Source organism: Callorhinus ursinus, unplaced genomic scaffold (assembly GCF_003265705.2).
Source record: "Callorhinus ursinus isolate GAN/ISIS: 27379988/994484 unplaced genomic scaffold, GSC_fseal_2.0 scaffold40, whole genome shotgun sequence".
Taxonomy (NCBI): Eukaryota; Metazoa; Chordata; class Mammalia; order Carnivora; family Otariidae; genus Callorhinus; species Callorhinus ursinus.
Genome location: NW_027397102.1, coordinates 12,534,978 through 12,562,059, shown reverse-complemented (window position 1 = coordinate 12,562,059; position 27,082 = coordinate 12,534,978). Strand labels below are relative to the sequence as shown.

The 27,082-nt window shown below is 36.0% G+C and overlaps 1 protein-coding gene and 1 pseudogene across 1 annotated transcript in view; both read right to left on the bottom strand.

Annotated features, from left to right (window-relative positions):
• DACH2 (dachshund family transcription factor 2) overlaps nt 1-27,082 on the bottom strand; it is a 907,788-nt gene that overhangs the window by 356,901 nt on the left and 523,805 nt on the right. The window lies entirely within an intron of this gene.
• LOC112820250 (actin-related protein 2/3 complex subunit 2 pseudogene) lies at nt 3,959-5,609 on the bottom strand (annotated as a pseudogene).

The following is a 27,082-nucleotide window of genomic DNA, read 5'->3' as shown; positions in this document are numbered from 1 at the left end:
TAGAAAATTAGTTGAACATAGAATTGAGGGTCCTTTCCTGGATTCTCTATTCTGTTCCAATAATCTATGTCTGTTTTTGTGCCAGTACCATGCTGTCTTGATGATCACAGCTTTGTAATAGAGCTTGAAGTACAGAATTGTGATGCCACTACTTTTGGTTTCCTTTTTCAATATTCCTTTGGCTAATCAGGGTCTTTTCTGTTTCCATAGAAATTTTAGGATCATTTATTTCAGTTCTGTGAAAAATGCTGATGGTATTTTGAATAAGGATTGCATTGAATGTGCAGATTCTTTTGGGCACCATAGACATTTTAACAATATTTATTCTTCCAATCCATGAGCAGGGAATGTTTTTGCCATTTTCTTGTGTCTTCCTCAATTTCTTTCATAAGTGTTCTATTTTCAGACTACAAGTCCTTTACCTCTTTGGTTAGGTTTATCCCTAGGTATTTTCTGGGTTTTGGTGCAATTGTAAATGGGATGGATTCCTTAATTTCTCTTTCTTCTGTTGCACCGTTAGTGTATAGAAATGCAACTGACTTCTGTGCATTAATTTCATATCCTGTAACTTTCCTGAATTCCTGTATGAGTTCTAGCAATCTATGGGTGGGTTTCTTTGGGATTTCCACATAGAGTATCATGTCATCTGCGCAGAAAGAAAGTTTGACTTCTGGATGCCTTTTATTTCTTTTTGTTGTCTGATTGCTGAGGCTAGGACTTCCAATACTATGCTGACCAACAGTGGTGAGAGTCGACATCCCTGTTGTGTTCCTGACCTTAGGGGAAAAGCTCTTAGTTTTTCTTGATTGTGGATGATATTTGCTGTGGGGTTTTCATATATGTCTTTTATTACATTGAGGTTTGTTCCCTCCGTCCCTACACTGCAGAGAGTATTAATCAAGAAGGGATCCTATATTTTGTCAAATGTTTGTTCTGCATCAATTAAGAGAATCATACAATTCTTGTCCTATCTTTTATTATATGGTGTATCACATTCATTGATTTGTAGATGTTGAACCACACTTGCATCCCAGGAATAAATCCCACTTGGTCCTGGTGAATAATCCTTTTAATGTACTGTTGAATCCTATTGGCTAGTGTCTTCATGAGAATTTTTGCATCCATAGACATCAGCGATATTAGTCTGTAATTCTCCTTTTTGGTGGATTCAAAGTAATGCCAGCTTCATAGAATGAATTTGGAAGTTTCTCTTCCATTTTTATTTTTTGAAAAAAAAAAAACCCACAAAAATAGGTATTAATTCTTCTTTAAATATTTGGTAGGATTCTGCTGGGAATCCTACCCAATTTCCTACCAAAAATCCTGGTAGGATTTCTGCTGGGAAACCATCTAGTCCTGGACTCTTGTCTGTTGTGAGATTTTTGATTACTGATTCGATTTCTTTGCTGGTTATGGGTCTATTCAGGTTTTCTACTTCTTGCTGTTTCAGTTTTTGGTAGTTTCTTTGTTTCTAGGAATGCATCTATTTCTTCCAGATTGCTTAATTTGGTGGCATATAGTTGCTCATATGCTCTTACAATTGCTTATATTTCTACAGTTTTGGTTGTGATCTTGTCCCTTTCATTTATGATTTTATTTATTTGGGTCCTTTCTCTTTTCTTTTTGATAAATCTGGGTGGGGGTTATTGATCTTATTAATTTTTTCAAAGAACAATCTCCTAGTTTTGTTGATCTGTTCTATTGTTCTTTTTATTTCTATTTCATCGATTTCTGCTCTCATCTTTATCATTTCTCTTCTCCTGCTGGATTTAGGCTTTATTTACTATTCTTTTTCCAACTCCTTTAGGTGCAAGGTCAGGTTGTGTATTTGAGACTTTTCGTGTTTCTTGAGAAGGGCCTGTATTGCTTTGTACTTCCCTCTTAGGACCATTTTGCTGCATTGCAAAGATTCTGAGCTGTTGTGTTTTCATTTTGATTTTTTGAAAAAAATATGAATCAATGAATTTTTATAATTTATCTTTAATTGACCCATTTATTGTTCAGTAGGTTGCTCTTAACCATCATGTATTTGTGTTCCTTCCAAATTTTTTGTGATTGAGTTCATGTTTTAGAGCATTGTGGTCAGAAAATGTGCAGGGAATAATCCCAATCTTTTCCTGTTTGAGATCTGATTTGTGACCCAGTATGTGATCTATTCTGGAGAATGTTCCACGTGCACTCAAGAAGAATGTGTATTCTTTTGCTTTAGGATAAAATGCTCTGAATATATCTGTGAAGTCCATCATGTCCAGTGTATCATTCAAAGCTTTTGTTTCCTTGTTGATCTTCTGCTTAGATGATCTGTCCATTGCTGTGAGTAGGGTTTTAAAGTCCCCTACTATTAATGTATTTTTAGCAATGTGTTTCTTTAATTTGGTTATTAGTTGATTTATATATTTGGCTGATCCCAAGTTAGGAGCACAAATATTACAATTGTTAGATCTTCTTATTAGATAGACCATTTTATTATGATAGAGTGCCCTTCCTCATCTCTTATTACAGTGATTGGTTTAAAATCTAATTTGTCTAATGATTGCTACTCCATTTTTCTTTTGATGTCCTTTAGCATGATAAATGGCACTCCACCTCCTCATGTTCAACCTGGAGGTGTCTTTGGGTCTAAAATGAGTCTCTTGGAGACAGAGTATGGATGGGTCTTATTTTTTTGTCCAATCTGTTACACTATGTAGTTTGATTAGAGCATTGAATCCATTTACATTCAGTGTAGTTATTGAAAGATCTGCATGTAGTGCCATTATAGTACCTGTAGAGTTTGTTTTTGTAGATTGTCTCCATTCCATTCCCATCCTTGTTACTTTTATGCTCTATTCTTGCTCAAAGGATCCCCTTAATAATTTTTGCAGGGCTGGCTTAGTGATCACAATTCTTTTAGTTTCTATTTTTCCTGGAAACTCTATCTCTCCTATTCTGAATGACAGCCTTGCTGGATAAGGTATTCTTGGCTACATATTTTTCTCATTTAGCACCCTGAATATATCATGTCACTCCTTTATGGCCTACCAGGTCTCTGTGGACAGGTCTGCTGCCAGTCTTTGTGTCTACCTTTGTCAGTTAAGGACCTCTTGTCCTAAGCTCTTTCAGGATTTTCTCTTTATCTCTGAAATTTGCAAGCTTCACTATCATGTGTCAAGATGTTCACCTATTTTTACTGATTTTGAGGGTGGATTTTTGTGCCCCCTGCACTTGAATGCCTGTTTCCTTCCCCAGATTAAGGAAGTTCTCAGCTATTTGTTTATTTGTTCAAATAAAGTTTGAAGTTCTCAGCTTCAGTTTATTTATTCAAATAAACCTGCCCATCTCTCTATCCTTTTCCTCTAGGACCACTATTATTCTAATATTATTTCAGTTTATGGTATTGCTGATCTCTCGAATCCTCCCTTTGTGGTCCAGTAGTTGTTTTTCTCTTTTTCTCAGCTTGCTTATTCTCCATCATTTTTTTTCCTTCTATATCATTCACTCTCCCTTCTGCCCCATTTATCTTAACAGTCAAAGCCTCCATTTTTTAAGATAGAAAGATTTTCTTTATTAATGATCCCAAGGATATTTCTTTGATACAGGAATTTGAACTCAAATATTTAGAAGAAAACAAGTTAAGATTGCATTATCCTGCAAGTCATTACCAGTAACATACTGCAAAGTGTAACAGCTTGGAAAAGGGGGAGGAAGGCAAGGGGAGTTAGGGAGTGAAGGTAAAGAAAAGGAATTAAGTTGATCAAGTGGAATTCTTTTTTTTTTCTTTTTCTAATTCTTGAGAATTATGAAGTCCTTGTAAGCAAAGCTTCTTTTTGCAGATTATTTTTCAAACGTGTACAAAATGGAACCAAAATGGAGAATCCCTTAAGTACCTGAAGAGGTGCAACATTAAAAGCTACAATTATTCAGTAGCAAATGTTCCAGCCTTCAGCTGCCACCCACTTCCTCTTCCTGTTCCTAAGAGTTAGTGGGATGGAAATGTCTTCCTTGTGATTATTTTCATTTCTTTCTTCTTAGCATCTGGACATACACGATACAGAACCTTGAGGAAGTCAGATGATTTTGCCTACAGTAGGGTGTGAATATAGGCCTTAGAACATTTGATGTGGTAGTGCAGATAGTCCCAGAACATGTGGATCGGGTTGATGGTGTTGTCTGGTGCACTGGCATTGGTGTGGCAAGGGAACAGCATGAAGGTAATGTAGCCCATGTTGTCACCCATGGCAGCATTGGTGTCTTCCAGCTCCAGAGGAGGTTCCTTGTGGCTAAAGAGGACCTGTGGGGTTGTGTGACTGGTTCTACAGCCTTCTTTGAACTCCTGCATTAATACTTTTCCAATGACCACATCATCATGATTCTTAAACACTGTGCTGAAGACTATTGTGACTCTGTCCTTTTTAGATTCAACATATATGGTCTCATCATCCCTATAATGGATAACTGCCCTGTTCTCTCCTTCCTTGCCTTCTTCTTGGAACTCAAAATATTTCTCAAAGACCGAAGTAAAGCAATTTCGTTTCAACATGGCAGCCTGATGCACAAAAGAATCTTTGGATGCTGGCAGATTTTTAAGGTCATATAGCAAAAAGCCATTGCAACCTGATTCAAGATTTACCAAGAAACTCCCGTACACCCTTTTTAATAACTCATCAGCACCATGTACTTGAAGTTACTTGTAGAATTTCAAAGAAATACTGACCATAATTCTGTTTTGTCTCCATTAAGATTTGACAAGGCAAGAAACAACAAATGTTGGAGAGGTTGTGGAGAAAAGGGAACCCTTTTACACTGTTGGTGGGAATGCAAGTTGGTACAGCCACTTTGGAAAACAGTGTGGAGGTTCCTCAAAAAATTAAAAATAGAGCTACCCTATGACCCAGGAATTGCACTACTGGGTATTTACCCCAAAGACACAGATGTAGTGAAAAGAAGGGCCATATGCACCCCAATATTCATAGCAGCAATAACCACAATAGCCAAACTGTGGAAAGAGCTGAGATGCCCTTCAACAGATGAATGGATAAAGAAGATGTGGTCCATATATACAATGGAATGTGGCTCAGCCATCAGAAAGGATGAATACCCAACTTTTACATCAACATGGATGGGACTGGAGATTATGCTAAGTGAAATAAATCAAGCAGAGAAAGTTAATTATCATATGGTTTTACTTATTTGTGGAACATAAGGAATAGCATGGAGGCCATTAGGAGAAGGAAGGGAAAAATGAAGGTGGGGGAATCGGAGGGAGAGATGAACCATGAGAGACTATGGACTCTGAGAAACAAACTGAGGATTTTAGAGGGGAGGGGGTTGGGGGATGGGTTAGCTTGGTGATGGGTATTAAAGAGGGCACTTACTTCATGGAGCACTAGGTGTTATACAAAAACAATGAAGTGTGGATCACTACATCAAAAAATAATGATGTATTGTATGGTGACTAAAATTACATAATAAAATAAAATTTAAAAATGATTTGAAATATGATAAAGGATTCCTTCAAAATCTGCAAATGTGACTTCTACTTCTTCTGATTTGTTATTGGCAGCCACGTTCTTGAATTTGAAAGTGAACCTCTCCTCAATGACGCAGTTGTTCACCTTTAGCAGGATCATGGTGGTGGCTGCCCCAGGAAGGGGAAGGAGAAACAAGTAGAGCCTCCATTTTTTACTGCATCTCAGCAATAGCCTTTTTTATTTTTTTTTATTTTGACCTGATTAAATTTTAGTTCTTTCATTTCTCCAGTAAGGGATTCTCTAGTGTCTTCTATGCTTTTTTTCAAGCCCAGCTAGTATCTTTATAATCATCTTTATAATCATCATTTTGAATTCTAGTTCTGATATCTTCTTATTTCTATATTGATTAAATCCCTGGCAGTGAGTACTGCCTCTTGTTCTTTCTTTTGAGGTGAGCATCTCCATTTTGTCATTATGTCTAAAAAAGAATATCTTACTTCAAACAAGAAGTAAAGCAGAACACAACAATAAACTATATCCTGGGTGTATTTTGGTTGTTTGTTAAAAGAAACTAGATTCCAAAATAAGAAAGAAACACACACACACACACACACACACACACACACACACACACACACACATATATATAATTGAATACAATGAAAGGAAACCACAAATGAAATATAAATATACATAATATAAAAATAACTATAAAAGACTTTAAAAAGAATTGATAAAATAGGTGAAAAGGAAAAGAAATAAATAAAAATTACAAATAAAACTGAAAGACTAAAGAATAATAATAATTTAAAAACCCCACTAATGCTATATAATGTTTTCCCCAAGAACTGACGTTTTGCAGTTCTCTATGATCAGTAAACTTGGTATTAGCTGGATGTTCCTTCTGGTCTTCTGGGGGAGGGGCCTGTTGCTCTGATTCTCAGGTGTCTTTTTTTTTTTTTAAGATTTTATTTATTTATTTGAGAGAGAGTGAGAGAGAGCACGAGAGGGAAGAGGATCAGAGGGAGAAGCAGACCGATGTGGGACTCGATCCCGGGACTCCAGGATCATGACCTGAGCCGAAGGCAGTCACTTAACCAACTGAGCCACCCAGGCACCCCTGATTCTCAGGTGTCTTTGACTGGGTGGAATTGCATCCCCCTTGACGGGGTTGGGCTCAGTGTAAGTAGTTCCAGATTGCACTAAGTGGCCCTGTTTTGCTCCCTAAAGGCTTTCAGCACTGATGGGGGGATGAAAATGGTGATGCCCCGATCTGTAGCCCCAGAGCTAAAAGTTCATGCCCCCATTCGCCTTCACAGAAAAGCAGTCTATCACTCTTATCTCTTTGGTTTTCATCTGAACTCTCTATTCACCCAGCCTGTGACCAAGGATTTTTAAGGCATGTGACCTCCCTTTCAAGTCTCCAAACTTTACAGACTCCTGCAGTGTGGATCCGCACCCTTCCTCCTGGGGGAGGGAGGGGATCTCACTATTCTGTCTTTTGCTGTGCCCCTGCTCAAAGAGTGGTCGCCCAACCATGCAGTATTTCCTGGTTCATGGCAACACCAAGCAGAAAGCTGGTGCCTAGATTCGCTGTTTATAGCCTGCTTCCCTGCTCCAATGCTTGAGAACTCTGCCCCACTCAGGCATCCCCATTCTTTTTGTGACCCTGGGGATCCTGAGACTATGCTCTTCCACCTGTGATTCTGCCCCACCTTGCCACCTGAGCACCTTTCATGCAGGAGCTTCCCCCACCGGAGCAGACTTCTAAAAATTCCAATTTTGTACTCCACTGCTTTGAGCTCCCTACCCCCGTGGTTTATCTTACCATATATCAACTTGGATTCCCATCTCTGCACTGCCTACCTTGCAAAGAGTGGTCAATTTTTCTATTTGTATAATTGTAGCCGTTCTTTTTCTCAGAACTCTGGTTGATTTCATAGGTGTTCAGAATGATTTGATAACAACCTAGCTGAATTCCATGGACCATATAAAATTAGGGTCCCCTAGTCTTCCACTATCTTAACTCCTTTCTCCCTACTGTATGTTTTTACTGAATGACCTATTTCCTACCCCAAAGCAAGCAGGAATAAAATTAGTTTAAAAGTAAAACAAAAAAAGATAGAATATTATGAAAAACTATATGCCAACAAATCCTGAAGGAAAATGATAAATTCCTAGAAATATAAATTACCAAGACTGAAACAAGAATAGAAAGCTTGAACAGATTAATAACCAGCAAAGAAATTGAATTAGTAATAAAAAATCTCCCAATAAACAAAAGTCCAGGACCAGACGGCTTAACAGGACAATTCTACAAAATATTTAAAAATGAGTTATCACCTGTTTTTCTCAAACAATTCCAAAAAAATAGAAAAAGAAGGAAAGCTTCCAAATTAATTTTATGAAGCCAGCATTACCCTCATCCCAAAACCAGATAAAGACACCACTAAAAAAGAGAACTACAGGCTAATATTCCTGATGAACACAGATGCAAAAGTTCTTAGTAAGATTGTATAAAACCAAATCCAACCACACATTTAAAAAAAATCATCGGGACATTGTGAGCAAGATGGCAGAGGAGTAGGAGACCTCGATTTTGTCTGGTCTCAGGAATTCAGCTGAATAGGGATCAAACCGTTCTGAACACCTACAAACTCAACAGGAGATCGAAGAGGAGAGTAGCAACAACTCTCTGAACAGAGAAGCGACCACTTACTGGAAGGTAGGACGTGCGGAGAAGTGAATCCGAGGCGATACTTGGGAGGATAGATGGCGGGGGAGGGGGCCTCCGTCAGCTGCTTCTGGCAAGTGATAGAGCCACGGAACACAAAATCAGAACTTCTAGAAGTCGGCTCTGGGGAGGGACGTCGCTCCAGTGGCTAAGCGGGAGGTGGAACCCTCGCGGGACAGTGTGGTCTCAGGACCCTCGGGGTCACAGAAAGACCGGGGGTGCCTGAGTGCAGCAGAGCTCCCAGGTATTGGAGCGGAGAAGCCGGCTGCAGAGACGGAGCAGAGGCGTGGGCTCTCAGCTCGGGGTTCCAATAAACTGTGATCTGCGGCCCAGTTGGGCCACTGCTCCTCCAGCAGGGACCCAAAAAGCAGCAGATCCGGGGAAACACCCCTTCCTCCCCCGGGAGGAGCGGCACGGGAGCGCACCGAGGGGATCTGCTGGGTTTGGAGACTCCACACGGGGTCGGGTGCCAGACATAGAAACGCTCGGTCACAGGCCGGGTGAGCACGGAGTGCAGCCGGAGACCGGGGACACGGGAGTGACTGGCTGCTTTTCTCTGGGGGTCCACTGAGAGCAGAGCCCCGAGTTCTTGCCTCCTCTGGGGCGGAGATTGGGAGGCCGCCATTTTCACTGTCGTCCTCCAAAGCCATACGGAAAGCTTGCAGGGAACAAAAGCTCTGAGAGCAAACCCGAGCAGCTTGCTTAGCTGGGACCGACAAGAGTGGGCAATTCCGCCTCCAGCAAAGATATTTGGGAACCATGGCAACAGGCCCCTCCCCCAGAAGATCAGCATGAACAGCCAGCAAGCCAAGACCAAGTTTACCGATCAAGGAGAACAGGAGAACTCCAGCACTAGGGGAATACTGCACGTAGAATTCATGGCTTTTTTTTTTACCAGGACTCATTAGTTTTTCAAAGTTAATTTTTTTAACTGTTTTTTTTAATTTCTCTTTTTCCCTTTTTCAACCAACATCTTATCAATCCCTTTTTTTAAAAAAAACATTTTTTATTTTTCATTCTTAGAGTCATATTTTATCCCTTCATAGTAGTTACCCTTATTTGTGGCATATATATATAAGTTGTCCTCTTTTTAAAATTTGGAGATACAGTCTCTTCTGACAGATCACAATATACCCTAAATCACTAGTGTATGGCTTTGTTCTAGTCTCCTGCCTGATCACATTCTCTCCCCCTTTTTTTTTTTAATCTTTTTCTTTCTTTTTTCAAACAACTTCTTATCGTATCAATTCCTTTTATAAAATCTTTTATAATTTTCATCTTTACAGTCATCTTCCATCCCTTCATTGTATCACCCCTTACTTTGTACGTATATAAGTCTTTCTTCCTTTAAAATTTTAGGAGGCACTTTTTTCTAACAGACCAAAATACGCCCAAAATCTAGTGTGTGGCACTGATCTATGCATCAGCCTGATCATATTTGATCATATTCGGTTTTTTTTGTATTGTTCTGTTTTTGTTTTTAATCTTTTTCTTTTTTTTCCTTTCTTTGTTTTCTCTTTCTTTTTTCTTTCTTTCCCTTTCTTTCCCCCTGGTTTCAGGTCTTTTCTGATTTGTATAGAGTATATTTGCTGGGGACGTTGTTAACCTGTTAGCATTTTGTTCTCTCATTCATCTAGTCTCCTCTGGACAAAATGACAAGACGAAAAAAATCACCTCAGCAAAAAGAACAAGAGAAAGTACCGTCAGCCATGGACCTACTCAATACGGATATTAGTACGATGTCGGACCTAGAGTTCAGAATCATGACTTTAAAGATACTAGCCGGGCTTGAAAAAAGCATGGAAGTTATTAGAGAAACCCTTTCTGGAGAAATAAAAGAACTAAAATCTAACCAAGTCGAAATCAAAAAGGCTATTAATGAGGTGCAATAAAAAATGGGAGCACTAACTGCTAGGATAAATGAGGCAGAAGAGAGAATCAGCGATAGAGAAGACCAAATGATGGAAAATAAAGAGGCTGAGAAAAAGAGAGAGAAACAACTACAGGATCACGAGGGCAGAATTCGAGAGATAAGCGATATGATAAGACAAAACAACATTAGAATAATTGGGATCCCAGAAGAAGAAGAAAGAGAGAATGGGGCAGAAAGTATACCGGAGCAAATAATAGCAGAGAACTTCCCTAATGTGAGGAAGGAAACAGGCATCAAAATCCAAGAGGCACAGAGAACCCTCACAAAATCAATAAAAATAGGTCAACACCCCAAAATGTAATAGTAAAACTTACGAGTCTCAGACACAAAGAGAAAATCCTGAAAGCAGCTCGGGAGAAGAGATATGTAACCTGCAATGGTTAAAATATTAGATTGGCAACAGACCTATCCACAGAGACCTGGCAGGCCAGAAAGGACTGGCATGATATCTTCAGAGCACAAAACGAGAAAAATAAGCAGCCAAGAATATTATATCCAGCTAGGCTCTCATTGAAAATTGAAGGAGAGATAAAAAGCTTCCAGGACAAACAAAAACTAAAGGAATTTGCAAACACGAAACCAGCCCTCCAAGAAATATTGAAAGGGGTCCTCTAAGCAAAGAGAGAGACAAAAAGCAGCACAGATCAGAAAGGAACAGAGACAATATACAGTAACAGTCACTTTACAGGCAATATAATGGCACTAAATTCATACCTTTCAATAGTTACCCTGAATGTAAATGGGCTCAATGCCCCAATCAAAAGACAGAGGCTATCAGATAGGATTAAAAAACAAGACCCATCAATATGCTGTCTGCAAGAGACTCATTTTAGACCCAAAAACACTCCCAGATTGAAAGTGAGGGGGTGGAAAACTATTTACCATGCTAATGGACACGAAAAGAAAGCTGGGGTGGCAATCCTTATATCAGACAAATTAGATTTTAAACCAAAGACTGTAATAAGAGATGAGGAAGGACACTATATCCTACTTAAAGGGTCTATCCAACAAGAAGATCTAACAATTGTAAATATCTATGCCCCGAACATGGGAGCAGCCAATTATATAAGGCAATTAATAACAAAAGCGAAGAAACACATTGACAGCAATACAATAATAGTGGGGGACTTTAATACCCCCCTGACTAAAATGGAGAGATCATCTAAACAAAAGATCAACAAGGAAATAAAGACTTTAAATGACACACTGGACCAAATGGACTTCACAGACATACTCAGAACATTCCATCACAAAGCAACAGAATACACATTCTTCTCTAGTGCCCATGGAACATTCTCCAGAATTGATCACATCCTAGGTCACAAATCAGGTCTCAACTGGTACCAAAAGATTGGGATTATTCCCTGCATATTTTCAGACCACAATGCTTTGAAACTAGAACTCAATCACAGGAGGAAAGTTGGAAAGAACTCAAATACATGGAGGCTAAAGAGCATCCTACTAAGGAATGAATGGGTCAACCAGGAAATTAAAGAAGAATTAAAAAATAATTCATGGAAACCAATGAAAATGAAAACACAACTGTTCAAAATCTTTGGGATACAGCAAAGGCAGTCCTGAGAGGAAAGTATATAGCAATACAAGCCTTTCTCAAGAAACAAGAAAGATCTCAAGTACACAACCTAACCCTACACCTAAAGGAGCTGGAGAAAGAACAGCAAATAAAGCCTAAACCCAGCAGGAGAATAGAAATAATAAAGATCAGAGCAGAAATCAATGAAATAGAAACCAAAAGAACAGTAGAACAGATCAACGAAACTAGGAGCTGGTTCTTTGAAAGAATTAACATGACTGATAAACCCCTGGCCAGACTTATCAAAAAGAAAAGAGAAATGACCTAAATCAACAAAATCATGAATGAAAGAGGAGAGATCACAACCAACACCAAAGAAATACAAGCAATTATAAGAACATTATGAGCAACTCTATGCCAGCAAATTAGAAAACCTGGAAGAAATGGGTGCATTCCTAGAGATGTATCAACAACAAAACTGAACCAGGAAGAAATAGAAAACCTGAACAGACCTATAACCACTAAGGAAATTGAAACAGTCTTCAAAAATCTCCCAACAAACAAAAGCCCAGGGCCAGATGGCTTCCCAGGGGAATTCTATCACACATTAAAAGAAGAATTAATACCTATTCTCCCGAAACTGTTCCAAAAAATAGAAATGGAAGGAAAACTTCCAAACTCGTTTTATGAGGCCACCATTACCTTGATCCCAAAACCAGACAAAGACCCCATCAAAAAGGAGAACTACAGACCAATATCCTTGATGAACATGGATGCAAAAATTTTCACCAACATACTAGCCAATAGGGTCCAACAGTACAGTAAAAGGATTATTCACCATGACCAAGTGGGATTTATCCCTGGGCTGCAAGGTTGGTTCAACATCCGCAAATCTATCAACGTGATACAATACATTAACAAAAGAAAGAACAAGAATCATATGATCATCTCAATAGATGCAGAAAAAGCATTTGACAAAGTACAGCATCCTTTCTTGATCAAAACTCTTCAGAGTATAGGGATAGAGGGTACACACCTCAATATCATAAATGCCATCTATGAAAAACCTACAGCCAATATCATTCTCAATGGGGAAAACCTGAGAGCTTTTCCCCTAAGGTCAGGAACATGGCAGGGATGTCCACTATCACCACTGCTATTCAACATAGTATTAAAAGTCCTAGCCACAGCAATCAGACAACAAAAAATCAAAGGCATCCAAATCGGCAAAGAGGAAATCAAACTCTCACTCTTTGCAGATGATATGATACTGTATGTGGAAAACCCAAAAGACTCCACCCCAAAACTGCTAGAACTCATACAGGAATTCAGTCAAGTGGCAGGATATAAAATCAATGCACAGAAATCAGTGGCATTCCTATACACCAACAACAAGACAGAAGAGAGAGCACCCAAAACTGTAAGATACCTAGGAATAAATTTAACCAAAGAGGCAAAGATCTGTACTCAGAAAACTATAAAATACTCATGAAGGAAATTGAAGAAGACACAAAGAAATGGAAAAACGTTCCATGCTCATGGATTGGAAGAAAAATCTTTGTGAAGATGTCAATGCTACCTAGAGCAATCTACACATTCAATGCAATCCCCATCAAAATACCATCCACTTTTTTCAAAGAAATGGAACAAATAATCCTAAAATTTGTATGGAACCAGAAGAGACCCCAAATAGCCAGAGGAATATTGAAAAAGAAAAGCAAAGCTGGCAGCATCACAATTCCAGACTTCCAGCTCTATTACAAAGCTGTCATCATCAAGACAGTATGGTCTGGCACAAAAACAGACACATAGATCAATGGAACAGAATCGAGAGCCCAGAAATGGACCCTCAACTCTATGGTCAACTAATCTTTGACAAAGCATGAAAGAATGTCCAATGGAAAAAAAAGTCTCTTCAACAAATTGTGTTGGGAAAATTGGACAGCCACGTGCAGAAGAATGAAACTGGACCATTTCCTTACACCACACACAAAATAGACTCAAAATGGTTGAAAGACCTAATGTGAGACAGGATTCCATCAAAATCCTAAAGGAGAACACAGGTAGCAACTTCTTCGATCTCAGCCGCAGCAACTTCTTCCAAGAAACATCGCCAAAGGCAAGGGAAGCAAGGGCAAAAATGAACTTTTGGGATTTCATTAAGATAAAAAGCTTTTGCACAGCAAAAGAGACAGTCCACAAAACCAAAAGACAACCGACAGAATGGGAGAAAATATTTGCAAATGACACATCAGATAAAGGGCTAGTATCCAAAATCTATAAAGAACTTATCAAACTCAACACCCAAAGAACAAATAATCCAATCAAAAAATGGGCAGAACACATGAACAGACATTTTTCCAAAGAAGACATCCAAATGGACAACAGACACATGATAAAGTGCTCAACATCGCTCAGCATCAGGGAAATCCAAATCAAAACCTCAATGAGATACCACCTCACACCAGTCAGAATGACTAAAATTAACAAGTCAGGAAACGACAGATGTTGGCGGGGATGTGGAGAAAGGGGAACCCTCCTACACTGTTGGTTGGAATGCAAGCTGGTGCAGCCACTCCGGAAAACAGTATGGAGGTTCCTCAAACAGTTGAAAATAGAGCTACCACACAATCCAGCAATTGCACTACTGGGTATTTACCCCAAAGATACAAATGTAGGGATCCAAAGGGGTACGTGCACCCCAGTGTTTATCACAGCACTGTCCACAATAGCCAAAGTGTGGAAAGAGCCAAGATGTCCATCGACAGATGAATGGATAAAGAAGGGGTGGTATATATACACAATGGAATATTATGCAGCCTTCAAAAGGAATGAGATCTTGCCATTTGCAATGACGTGGATGGAACTGGAGGGTGTTATGCTGAGTGAAATAAGTCAATCAAAGAAAGACATGTATCATATGACCTCACTGATATGAGGAATTCTTAATCTCAGGAATCAAACTGAGGGTTGCTGGAGTGGTGGGGGGTGGGAGGGATGGGGTGGCTGGGTGATAGACATTGGGTAGGGTATGTGCTATGGTGAGCACTGTGAATTGTGCAAGACTGTTGAATCACAGATCTGTACTTCTGAAACAAATAATGCAAGATATTTTAAGAAAAAAGAAAAAGAAGAAGATAGCAGGAGGGGAAGAATGAAAGGGAGTAAGTCGGAGGGGGAGAGGAATCATGAGAGACGATGGACTCTGAAACACAAACTGAGGGTTCTAGAGGGGAGGGGGGTGGGGGGATGGGTTAGCCTGGTGATGAGTATTAAGGAGGGTATGTTCTGCGTGGAGCACTGGGTGTTATGCACAAACAATGAATCATGGAACACTATATCAAGAACAAATGATATAATGTATGGTGATTAACATAACAATAAAAAATTAAAAATAAATATAAAAAATAAAAAAATCATCCATCACAAATAAGTGGGATTCATTACTGGGTTGCAAGTGTGGTTTTATAATCACAAATCAATCAATGTGATACATCACTTTAATAAAAGAATGGATCAGAACCATATGATCATTTCAATAGATGCAGAAAAAACAATTGACATAGTACAACATCCATTCATGATAAAACTCTCAACAAAGTAAGGTTATAGGGAAAATATCTCATCATAATAAAGGCCATATTAAGAAAAACACAGCTAATATCATCCTCAATGGGGAAAAATTGAGAGCTTTTTCTCTACATTCAGAAACAAGACAGAAGTGTCCACTCTCACTACTGTTATTTAACATAGTATTGGAAGTCCTAGCCACAGAAATCAGAAAACAAAAGAAATAAAATTCATCAACTCGTCAAAAAAGAAGTCAAACTTTCACTATATGCAGATGACATGATTCTTTATATAGAAAACCCAAAAAACACCACCAAAAAACTGCTAGAACAGATACATAAACCCAGTAAAGTCACAGGATACAAAATCAATGTACATAAATCTGTTTCATTTATATACACCAATAATGAGGCAGTAGAAATAGAAATCAAGGAAACAATCCCATCTACAATTGCACCAAAACCAATAAGATATATAAGAATAAACCTAACCAAAGAGGTGAAAGTCATGTATTCTGAAAACTATAAAACCCTGATGAAAGAACTGAAGAACTGAAGATGACACAAAGGAATGGAAAGACATTCCATGCTCATGAATTTGAAGAATAAATATTGTTAAAATGTCTATACTTCCCAAGCAATCTACACCTTCTCCACAATAAACCATGTGCTGGGCAATAAAACAAATGTCAATAATTTTTTTATAAAGTGAAATTATGCAAAGTGCATTTTCTGACCACAATATAATTAAGTTAGCAATTAATAAAATAGAAAAAAATTGAGAAATTCATAAATATGATTAAACTAAAAAAAATTTAAAAACATGCTCCTAAATTACCAATGGGTGAAAGACAAGATCATAATGGAAATTAGAAAGTCATTTGGTATGACTGAAAATGAAGACACAACATTCCAAATATTTTTAATACATCTAAAGAAGTGATTAAATGGAAACTTATAGTTGTAAATAACTATATTAAATATGAAGATGGAACCACATCCTGTGTTCATGAATTCAAGACTTAATATTGTTAAGACAGCAATACCCTCGAAAGCAATCTACAGATTCAATACAACTCCTACCAATATGACACAGCCTTTTCTGTGGAAATGAAGAATACAATTCTAAAATTTATATGGATTTGCAAGAGGCCCCAAATAGGCAAAACAATCTTGGAAAAGAATAAAAAATATGAAAGTCTCAAACTTACTACAGTGCTGTAGTAATCATAACATCTTGGTACTTCAAAGAGGATAGATATTTACATCAATGGAATAGAAATGAAGCCCAGAAATAACCCATACAACTGTGGTGAGTTGATTTTCGATAAGGGTGTCAAGAATATTCAGTGGGGAAACAAAGATTTTGTCCAATTAATAAAGCTGGGAAAATAGAAGCTAACTATAAAACTTTTAGAAGAAATTATAAGGGTAAATAAACCTTGATGGTCTTAGATTTAGCAATGGTTTCATGGACATAACATTGAAAGCACAGCAATGAAAGTAAAAAATAGATAAATTTGAAATAATTATATTGAACAATTTTGTGCATCAAACAACACTATCAAGAGAATGAAAAGACTACATGGAACAGGAGAAAATATTTACAAATCACAAAATTGATGTGAGTCTAGTATCCAGAATATGTAAACTCTTACAATGGAAAAACAAACAAATAATGGACAAAGGAGTTGGGTAGATATTTCTCAAAAAACGATATGCAAATAGCCATTAAGCACATAAAATATGCTCAATGTCATTAGGCATTAGTGAAAATTTAACCAAATCCCCAATGAAATATCACTTCACACCCACAAGGATGGCCACATGAAGAGAAAAATGTGTTAGCAAGGATGTCAAGAAGTTAGAACTTGCATACATTGCTAGTAGGACTGTAAAATGATGCAATTAATATATTTAAATGTCCATGCCACTCAAAGCAATCCACAGATTCAATGCAATCTCTACCAAAATACCAATAGGATTTTTCACAGAAGTAGAACAAATAATCATAAAATATTTATGGAAGCACAAAAGACCCAAAGTACTCAAAATAATCTTGAAAAAGAAGAACAAAATTGGAGATACAACAATCTCAGATTTTAAGATATACTACAAAGCTGTAATAATCAAAACAGTATGGAACTCACACAAAAATAGACCCATAGATCAATGGAAGAGAACAGAAAACCCATAAATAAACCCATGCTTATATGGTCAATTAATCTGTGATAAAGGAGACAAAAATGTACAATGAGGAAAAGATAGTCTCTTCAATAAATGGCGCTAGGAAAACTGGACAGCTAAATGCAAAAGAATGAAACTGGACCATTTTCTTACACCATACATAAAAAATGAATTCAAAATGGATTAAAGACCTAAATGTGAGACATGAAACCATAAAATTCTTAGAAGAAAATATAGGCAGTAATTTCCTCAACATCGGCTTTAGGAACATTTTTCTAGATCTGTCTCCTAAGGCAAGAGAAACAAAAGCAAAAATAAACTATTGGGACTACATCAAAATAAAAACTTTAGCACAGAGAAGGGAACTATCAAGAAAACAAAAAAGCAACTTACTGAATGGGAGAAGATATTTGTAAATGATATATCTGATATGGGTTAATATTCAAAATACATGAAAGAACTTACACAGTGCAACACCCAAAAAACAAATAATCTAATTGAAAAATGGGGCAGAGGGCCTGAATATACATTTTTCCAAGGAAGACACACAGATGGCCATTTGACACCTGAAAAGATGCTCAACATCACTAAACATCACAGAAATGCAAATCAAAACCACAATGAGGTATTACCTTACACCTGTCAGAATTGCTGGTATTAAAAAAGACTAGAAACAACAAATGTTGGCAAAGATGTGGAGAAAAAGGAAACCACGCACACTGTTGGTGGAAGTGTAAATTGGTGCAGTTGTTATGGAAATCAGTGTGGAGATTCCTCAAAAAATTAAAAATAGAAATATCATAGGATCCCCAAATTCCACTAAGGGGTATTTATCCCCCCAAAAAATGAAAACACTACTTCAAAAAGACATATGCATCCTATGTTTATTGAAACATTATTTACAATAGCTAAGATATGGAAGCAACCCAAGTGCCCATCAATAGATGAATGGATAAAGAAGATGTGGTACAAACACACACACACACACACACACACACACACACACAGAATGGAACATTACACAACCATTAAAAGGATGAGATCTTGTCACTTGAGACAGCATGGATAGACCTAGAGGGTATTATGCTTAGTGCAATAAGACAAAGAAATATAAATACCATATGACTTCAGTTATGTGTGAAATCTAAAAAAAAGAACAAATGAATAAACAAACAGAAAGCAGAGTCAGACCTATAAATACAGAATACAAACTGATGGTTGCCAGAAAGGAGGGGTTGGGGGGCTGGGCAAAATGGGTGAAGGTGAGTGTGAGATACAGGTTTCCAGTTATGGAATGAATAAATCACAGGAATAAAAGATACAACAGAGAAAATGTTGTCAAAGGTATTGTAATAGCATTGCATGACAATAGGTAGTAGCTACCTACATTTGTGGATGAGGTTAGCATAACATGAAATAAACATCCTACAAAGAAAAGTGCAGAACAAGATAGCTTCCCTGAAGAATTCTGCCAAGATTTAAAAGATGAACTAACACCAATTCTACACAAACTCATTCCAAAATCAGAAGAGGGAACATATTCCTGCTCATTCTAAGAAGGTATTATTCTGATACTAAAATCAAACAAATACATCATAAGAAAATTACAAAAAATATATCTTCTAAATCTAGATGCAAAAATCCTCAACAAAATACTAGCAAACCAAATCCAGAAACATAAAAAATATTATACACCATGACCAATTAAAATTTATCTCAGGAATGCAAGAATGGCTTACCATAGAAAATGACTTAATATAACATAACATATCAATAGATTAATAGACCAAAACCACATTATCATATCAATAGAAAAAAAAGGATTTAACAAATTACAACACCACTTCTTACCAAAAAACACTCCACAACTAGAAATACAGGGAACTTAACATGAAAAAGGGCATATTTGAAATCTTACAGAACAACATAATTAATGGTGAAAAAGTAAATGCTTTCCCTGGGAGATCAGGAAAAAGAAAAGGATGTTTGCTATTGCCACCTCTGTTCAAAAATGTACTGGAAAGTCTAGCTATAGGAATTAGTCAAGTAAATGAAATAAAATGCAATGAGGTTGGAAATAAATACATAAAACTATCTATCTGGATAGCTGTGGATGACATACTCTTGTATTTAGAAAATCCTAAAGAATTCAATTAAAAACATCTATTGAATAAAGTAGATTGACAAGGTTGTAGAATAAAAAATCAGTACATAAAATAATTGCATTTCTGGTGTGCCTGAGTGTGCATCTGACTCTTAATTTCAGCTCAGGTCATGATCTCAGGGTTGTGAGATCAATCTCTGCACTGGACTCATGTGCTGGGCATGGGGCCTTCTTAAGATTCTCTCACTACCTCTCCCTCTGCCTCTCTAAATAAATAAGTAAATAAGTAAATAAATAAATAAATAAAATAAATGTATTTATATAAACACTTAAATAGAACAACTCATGAAATTGAAAGAATATTTCATTTACAATAGTAACAAAAGAAATACAATACTTAGGAATAAATTTAATAAAAGAAGTGAAAATTGTATACTCTAAAAATTACAGCTGTTGCAGCTCAATAAATTAAAATACAAATAGCTCAATTAAAACATTAACAAAGAGGGGTTGCCTGGGTGGCTCTGTCAGTTAAGCATCTGGTTCTTGGTTTTGGCTTGGGTCATGATTTAAGTGTCCTGGGACTGAGCCCCGTGTCAGGCTCTGTGTTTTATATGGAAAGTGCTTGTCCCTGTCCCTGTGTTCCCCCCTTCTCTCTCTCTTTTAAATAAATAAAATAAATAAAATATTTTAAAAATTAAACAAAGGATTTGAATAGACCATTCTCCAATGACATATAAATATGGCCAGTAAACACATGAAAACATGTTTAACATCATTATTCATCAGGGAAATGCAATTCAATCCCACAATTACAGTTTTCTGGAAGTCGTCACTCCTATCTTCACAATAGGAAAAACCAAACTCAACAAAGTGAAAATCAAGATTTTTCTTAAGTCCATCAGAGAATTGAGGTCCCAGGGTGAAACTTTGCCCTCAAAATTGTAAAGAAAAGTGAATACACAGAATGACATCTTATGAGACCAGAAATCTAGGAAAATAATCTACCATTAGAGACAATAACCATGGTAGAAAGCTTAAACTGCAATTGACAAATTGCCAAAGGCTCAGTAAGACAACCTTGGGAATTAAACATCAATGACAACCAAACTTAGAGGGGGCTTACACTTTCCTGGGTTTTACCTCCAGGAGACCTACAAGGTTCCCATAGTGAAAATCAGAGAAAAATACCCTAGCACTTTAGGCAGGCAGAGGAGAAAAGTACCCATTCTGAAATATGTCCAGGGTATTTCATTCTTTTAATAAAAAATGCCTTCAGGGAAACTATATTACCAAAGCCTAACTGACTGAGCTTTTACAAGAAACTAACTGACCTGGGGAAGGGAAATACCCACCTCTAGTTACCCTTGAAAAAAAATTCCATGTCTAGATATATTTAAGAAGTAGTGTCTAGGGGCACCTGGCTGGCTCAGTCCTTTAAGCATCTGTCTTTGACTCAGGTCATGATCCTGGGTCCTGGGATGGAGCCCCTCATCAGGCTCCCTGGGGAGCCTGATTCTCCTGCTCCCTCTGCCTGATGCTCCCCCTGCTTGTACTCTCTCTCTCTCAAATAAATTAATAAAAACTTTAAAAAAAAAGTAGTATCCAAAAATACCCAAGTTCCACAAGGGAGAAAAAAGAAAATAGAGACAATTTTAGATTCTGACACCTATAGCAATAGCAAACATTATGCACAGTCTACCACCAGCCAGATAAAAATAAAGCCTCATGCTAAAAGGTCTATTTACCTAAGTTCCTTTATCAAGTACATCTTGTTCAACTTAAACAAAAAGCTACAAAGCACACTAGAAGACAAAAACAAAAGATAAACAAAACAAAACAAAAAAGCCCACAGTTTTAAGACAGTGCAAAAGCTTTTTATTTTGGTGTAGTTCTAATAGTTTGTTTTTGCTTTTGTTTCCTTTGCCTTTGGAAACAGGTATAGAAAAATGTTCCTACAGAAATTACTGGTATATTCTCTTGTAAGAATTTTATGGTTTTAGGTCTCAGATTAGGTCTTTAATTTATTTTGAGTTTATTTTTATGTATGGTACTAGAAAATCATCAAGTTTCATTCTTTTAGATGTAGCTGTCCAGTTTTCCCAGCACCATTTATTAAAGACTGTATTTTCCCCACTGAACATTCTTGTCTCCTTTATCATAAATTAATTGACCATATAAGCATGGATTTATTTCTAGGGACTCTTCTGTTTCAGACGATCTACTTTTGTGCGAATACCGTACTGTTTTTGATTACTACAGCTTTGTAGTGTATCTTGAAATCTGGACTTGTGAAACCAATTTTGTTCTTCTTTTTCAAGATTGTTTGGCTATTTCAGGTCTTTTGTGATTCCATAAAACTTTTACAATTATTCTAGTTCTCTCAAAATTGTTAATTGGTATTTTTATAGGAATTGCACTGAATCTGTAGACTGCTTTTGGAAATATGGACATTTTAACAGTATTTATTCTTACAATCCATGAACATGGAATATCTTTCCATTTGTTTGTGTCATCTTCAATTTCTTTCATTAATATTTTATAGTTTTTGGACTACATGTCTTTCACCACTTTGGCTAAGTTTATTCTTATTTATTTTTGGTGAAATTCTAAATGTTTTTTTAATTTCTCTTCCTCCTACTTCATTATTAGTGTATAGAAATGTACCTGATTTCTGGGCATTAATTTTGTGTCCTGCACTTTACTGATTTTTTTCTTATTTCTAGTAGGTTTTTGGGGGAATCTTTAGGGCTTTCTATGTATAGTATCTTGTCTCCAAGGAGTGACAGTTCTACTTCATCTTTACCAATTTAGATGCCTTTCATTTATTTTTCTTGTCTAATTGCTGTGGCTAAGACTCCCAGTACTATGTTGAATAAAAGTGGCAAGACTGTACATTCTTCTCTTTTTCCTATTATTAGAGGAAAGGCTCTCAGTTTTTCAGCATTGAGTATTATGTTAGCTGTAGGTTTTTAATATATAACCTTTAGTATGGTGAGGTATGTTCTTTCTAACCACACTTTGTTGATTTTTTTAATCATGAATGGATGTTGAATCTTGTCAAATGCTTATGCAACTTTTGAGATAATCGTATGATTTATATTCTTAGTTTTGTTGATGTAGTGTGTAATGTTGATTGATTTGCAAATATTGAGCCATTTTTGCATCCCAGGGATAAATCCAATGTGATTTTGGTGAATGATCTTTTAAACATATTGTTGAATGCAATTCTGTGCCATTTGAGACAACATGGATGGACCTAGAGGGTGTCATGCTAAGTGAAGTAAGTCAGACTGAGAAAGACAAATACCATATGATTCCACTCATAAGTGGAATCTAAAAAAAAATGAATAAACAAACAAAAATCAGAATCAGACCTATAAATACTGAAAACAAACAGATGGTTGCCAGAGGGGAAGGGTGTAAGGTTGAGCAAAATGGCTGAAAGGGTGAGGGAGATACAGGTTTCTAGTTATATAATGAATAAGTCACAGGAATAAAAGTCACAACATAAGGAATAGAGTCAATGGTATTGTAAGAGTGATATAATGGGACAGATGGTAGCTATGCTTGTGGTGAACATAGCAAAATGTATAAACTTGTCAAATCACTAAATTGTACATCTGAAACTAATGTAACATTGTGTGTCAACTATACTCAAATAAAAATTTTATTTTTTTTAAATAAAGACACAGAGCAAGCATCAAAACCAGACTCAGATAAGACAGAGATTTTGGAATTATCAGACTGAGAATCAAAAATAGCTATGATTAATATGTTAAGGGTACTAACAAAAAGTAGATAAAATGCAAGGAAAGGTAAATAATATAAGCAGAGAAACAGAAATCTTAAGAAATTTGCAAATTAAATGCTACAAATATTGTTTAAAAGCTGTAGAAAAATAATGAAAGCCTTTGATATGATCATCTATAGACTGGACAAGAACAAAGAATGAGTAAGTATGAAGAGAGGTCATTATGAACTTTGCAAACTTAAAATAAAGAGAAAAAAATAATGAAAATATATTTAAGACCTGTGGGAAAACTGAAAGAAGCAACATATGTGTAATGGGGATATTAAAAGAAGAAAGAAAGGAAGAGAAGAAATATTTGAAGTACTAATGAAATTATTGCAGACACCAAATTACAGATTCAGGAAATTCAGAAAACAATAAGTATGATATATTTATATCTGTTGACTATATATAGTCAACCAGGCACAGCAGAGTCAAAATCCAGAAAATCAAAAACAAAGAGAAAAGCATAAAAGAAGCAAGGAAACAAGAGGGGTGGGGGTAAAATACCTATAGTGTAGCCAGGTCAAGATTTACATAAGTCTTTCTTCAAAAACCATGCAAGATAGAAGAGAGTGAAGTACAATATTTTTGTGTGGAAAGAAGAAAAAAACCACCAATCTATAATTCTTTGTACAGTGACATTATTCTTCAAAAGTAAATGAAAACTAAAGATTTTGTCAGACAAACACAAATTGAGGGATTTTTTTTAACAGAAGGCTAGTCATGCAAAAAAAAAAAAAAGTTAGTTCCAAAATCTGGATCTACATAAAGAAATAAAGAGTATTAGACAAGGAATAAATGAAAGTGAAATGGAATCTTGTATTTTCCTTATTCTTAATTGATTTAGCCCTTAACAGTATTTTCAAAGTAATAATAGCAACAATGAATTTGGCGACTTATGAGGATAAGCATATTGAATGGCAGGAATATTATGAGGTGAGAGAGGAATTGGGAATACTCTGTTATAAGGTAACTGCACTAACTGTAAATGATTGAATATAGTATTAGAAAATGGACTTAGATTAGTCATAATATTGCAAACCCTAAGGTAACCACAAAAATAGCAAAATAAGAAGTATAACTGGAGTGTAAAAGAGAAGATAAAATGGAATCATATACAATGCTCAGTTAAAACCAGAGAGGCAGAAAATGAATGGGAGTCAAAAGTTTGGAGTCAAAAAATAAGGGCAATGGATAGAAAACAGTTACAAATATGATAGATATTAACCCAACTATATCAATAATAACTTTTCAATATTGATGATCTAAATAAACCAATTAAAAGAGACTATCAAAATGGATTTAAAAAGTACATCCAATTATATCTTAATTACTAGAAAACACTTTAAATGTAAAAACACAGAGAGATTAAAAAGGGATAGAAGAAGACATACCATGCTAAAACCAGTCAAAAGAAAGCTGGAGTCATTTCATTAATTTCAGACAAACCAGACTTCAGAACAAGGAAAATTATCAGTTATAAAGAAGGGCATTACATAATGGTAAAGGGGACAATTCCCCAAGAATACATAATAATACTTAAGGAGAATGTGCCTAACAACAAAGCATCAACATATGTAAGGCAAAAACTGGAAGAACTTCACATGGAAAAAAACAAATCCAAATCTTGAAGTCTTGAGACTTCACGATCCATGTATCAGTAATTGACAGATCAATCCAGCAGACAGAAAATCAGCAAGGGTAGAGTTGAACTGAATATCAGCATCAATCAACTGGATCTAATTAACATTTACAAATTCTTCACCCAACAACAATGTAATACAAACCTTTCTTTTTTAAGATTTATTTATTTATTTTAGAGGGAGAGAGAGAGAAGAGCACATGCCAGCAGAGGTAGAGGCAGTGGGAGAGGGAGAATCTTAAGCAAGCTCCAAGCCCAGCATGGACCCCAACACAGGGCTTGACCTCATGACCCTGAGATCATGACCTGGGCCAAAATCAAGAATTGAACGCTTAACTGACTGAGGCACCTAGGCACCCCATATCTTCTTAAACTATTTTGAGCATTTTCCAAAACAGACCACATTCTGAGCCATAAAACATGCCTTAACAAATCTAAAAGAATAGCCATCATATAAAGTATGTTCTCTGGTCCCAATGAAATTGAACAGGAAATCAGTAACAGAAAGATACCTGTAACACCCCAATACATATAATTTAAATAGCAAACTTCTCAATCACACATGGATCAAAGTAGTTCAAGATAAATTTAAAATTTTTATTTTAAACAAAAAAATGAAAATACAATTTATCAAAATTTGTAGAATATGATGAATACAGTAAAGAAGGCTTAGAGGGAAATCCGTAGAATTATATGAATATATTACAGAGAAGAAAGAGATAAAATGAATTATCCAAACTTCTACCTTTGGAAAGTAAAGAAGATGAAATGAAATCCAAAGAAAGCAGAAGAAAAGTAATAACAAAATTAGAACAGGAATCAATAAAATTGAAAACAGAAAATCAATGAAACCAAATTTGATTACTTGATAAGTAAATAAAATTTATAAACTTCTAACCAGGCTAAGAAAAAAAAAGACAAGAAACGAATTACTAATATCAGAAATGAAAGAGAGGCCATCACTACTAAGCTTATAAACATTAAAAAAATGAATATTAAAAATAACTATACTCACAACTTTGATAACATAGGTGAAATAGAAAAACTTCTAGAAAGACAGAAATTGTTACAAGTCACACAAGAAAAAATAATCTAAATAGGCCCATATCTATTAAAAACATCGAATCAATAATTAATAACCTCCTAAAACAGAAAGCAGCAGGACCAGATGGGTCCACTTGTGAATTCAACCAAACATTTAAGGAAGAAATTGTACCATTCTCTATAATCTCTTACAGAAAATAAAAGCAGAAGGAATATTTTTCTAATTCATTCTATGAGGCCAGCATTGCACTAATACCAAAACCAGACAAAAACATTAAAAGAAATAAAAACTGTAGATGAATACCTCTCATAAACATGGATGCAAAAGTCATGAACAAAATATTAGCAAGTTGAGTGCAACAATGTATAAAAAATTATACACCAACATCAAGTGAGAGTTATTTCAGATATGCAACTTTGACTTAACATAGGAAAATCAGTTAATGTAATCCATCACATCTTAAGGATAAAGAAGAAAAATTGTATGATCATATAAATAAATGCAGAAAAAGCATTTGATGAAATTCAACACATTCATAATAGAAACTCTCAATAAGGTACGAATAGATGGGGGACTTTCTCAAATTGATAAAGAACATCCACAAAAATCCTACAGCTAACATTATAATTAATGGTAACAAACTAAATGTTTTTCTGTTGAAATCAAGAATAAGGAAGTAACGTCCCCTATCACCACTCTTCTTCAACATCATCCTGAAGTCTTAGAAAAAGCAGTAAGAAAAGAAAATGCAAGGTACACAGATTAGGAAGAAGAAATAAAACTCTATGTTTGTAAATGACATGCTTGTCTATGCAGAAAATCTCAAATAATAAAAGCAGTCAGTGAACTAATAAGTGATTATAGCAAGGTTGAAAAACACAAAGTTAATATACAAAAGTCAATTGCTTCCCTACATACTAGCAAAGAACAATTGAAAGTTGAAATTAAAAACAAAACTTCATTTATATTAGCACCAAAAAAATAAAATACTTAGGTATAAATCTAACAGCATATGTGTAAGAAATATAGGAGGGAAACTAGAAAACTTTGATGGTAGAAATCAAAGTAGGTTTAAATAAATGAAGAAA